The sequence below is a fragment of the Elephantulus edwardii genome, unplaced genomic scaffold, assembly GCF_000299155.1.
Source record: "Elephantulus edwardii isolate Elephantulus edwardi_28Jun2011 unplaced genomic scaffold, EleEdw1.0 scaffold00040, whole genome shotgun sequence".
In the NCBI taxonomy this organism is placed as follows: domain Eukaryota; kingdom Metazoa; phylum Chordata; class Mammalia; order Macroscelidea; family Macroscelididae; genus Elephantulus; species Elephantulus edwardii.
In genome coordinates, this window is record NW_006399790.1 from 10,593,244 (window position 1) to 10,595,356 (window position 2,113).

General features: G+C 45.1%; 1 pseudogene; it reads right to left on the reverse strand.

Moving 5' to 3' along the window:
- Positions 1-770: 770 nt before the first annotated feature.
- Positions 771-1,471, reverse strand: LOC102871323 (annotated as a pseudogene).
- Between the last annotated feature and the right edge of the window lie 642 nt (positions 1,472-2,113).

Genomic DNA, 2,113 nt, shown 5'->3' on the forward strand with positions numbered 1-2,113 from the left:
ATTTTGGTTGATTTAAGTCTTCTGTTTTAAGAAGAGGTCATGGGATATTTTTAGTTTAAACCTTAAAGATGATCTCAAGGCAATATTTTCAGTGCTTACCCACTTTATGGGACTCTAGAAAATCAGAGCCTCTACTAAGTTATCTTCTGATTTCCTCCTCTCCCCTCTCCCCCTTTTTTTAACCATGCAACCAAGTCTTTTATTACACATCCATTTTTCAAATTATTTCTTTAATGTCTCTGTACACAGGCAATAGCAAGTGTACTGCTTAACATATTCGAACTTTCAACTCTGATAGTTGTTTAAAGAAGGGAAAATATTCCTAAAGCAAAATTAACCGGGAGGCCAATTGTCCAAGAAGGCTTTCATCATCATCTTCTGCTACAGAAATCTGGGTAATAGGTTTCTTACGTATCACCAGAAAATGATTCTTGAGGTGAAATGTCGTGAAAAGCAAGGCACCACTCATCCTCATCCTCAAAAATTATTTTGGTTGGGATTTCTTTCCAGAATATCTTCCCGAAGATTGTATCATCACCAGGCTGGGCGGTCTGAGCCTTGGTGATCTTGTCTGCGATCTCAGTCTCCCTCCCACTCCAGGGCTCCAGGAGAAGCATGGGAGAACTAAGGAGCAGGAGAGCCCGAGGGAGGTGGGAACACGCCACCAAGCCTGCGTGGGGACTTCTTCCCTCCCCCTTTTTAAAAAAGAAATGTATTTTTTCTTTTCCGTCAACCTTATTTCCACTTTTTAAAAGACTGCTTAAGACCATTCATTCCATGGTGGTGCCCACCCACTCAGTGGCCTGAGAGGTGGGGGCTGCAGCCCAGTCTTGAGTTGCAGGCTGAGTGCCCCAGTCTTCAGCAGGGAACTGTTGAGTGGACACAGGTCACCTGCATGCCGTGGACCGGCCTGCACCCTCACACTGAGCAGCAGTAAATTCAGCACTGGGGGTCGTCCATCCTCCCCGAAACGCCTCCTTGGTCACAGCCTTTTCAGCAGCAGCCTGCTCTTCCTTTTCCATCTCTTCTGGATCTCTGTAGAAGTACAGATTGGGCATGACCTCCCAGGGGTGCTCCCGGGAGATTGTGCCACACATGCGTAGGACTTTCGGGGCCAGCATCCACCACATCAGACCCACAGAGTGAGCTCCCTTGTTGTTGCACGGGATAGCAATGTCTACGTAGCACGGGCAAGTTAATGTAAGATGCTTCTGTCAGAGGCTGGTGGTCAGCCCTGGGATCAGTAACCGCCAGAAGACGAGGCTCCCAGAAGGCTGCCTGGATCTGGTTAGTGAAGGTTCCAGGAGTGAAGTGCCCAGCAATAGGAGGGGCCCTACTAGCAGCAGCAAACTTCAGAACAGCTCTCTGGCTTCTATTTCTGAAGGAAATGACACTGACATCAGCTGGATTTTTCAATGGCAACAATGGCACAAGCGGCCAAGAGAAGATTGTCCCAGATCCTCTTCAGGTTTTGTTATGCACTTTCCCTTCTGTAGATGTACTGTTCCATTTAGAAGTCAAGATTGGTGCCACCCAAATTCATTCCTGCTGCCAGGAATTTGAGGACGCCCTCCTCCTTCATCTGCAGGACATCAAGGGCTCTGAACATTGTGAAAGTTTCTTCTTTAAGTTACAATGGGAACCAGGACAACATGGTACGGGCCCTTCTGTGGGATGCACCGAAAGCTCCCTCTCCCTTTTGACCAGGATTTTTCTCCAGAATCTTTAATGAAAATGTTCAGTAATGGTAGCCAGGCACCATTCAGTTCTAGTGTCATGGCAAAGGAGGCAATTAGCTACACATTTCATATTCTCTTTCAATGCCTGACTTTCTTCTATTTTTTACAAGTGTATATAGACAAATTATTGTCCCTTTAATGAATGCTTACAAGCTTGTAAGCTCAAAAATGAGCTTACCATTGACCTAATAGGTGGAACAGATATACTAACATGCCATTAGACTGATTAACTGGGATATTCCATGAAACCATAACCCTGAACTTAAAAAGAAACAAATCCCTTGAAGTTACTGGTTGTACATAAGCAGCCTCAGTAGCCATTATTTTTCTTTTGTTCAGTTAATTGTTGTAAGTCTATTTATTCAGCACACAAC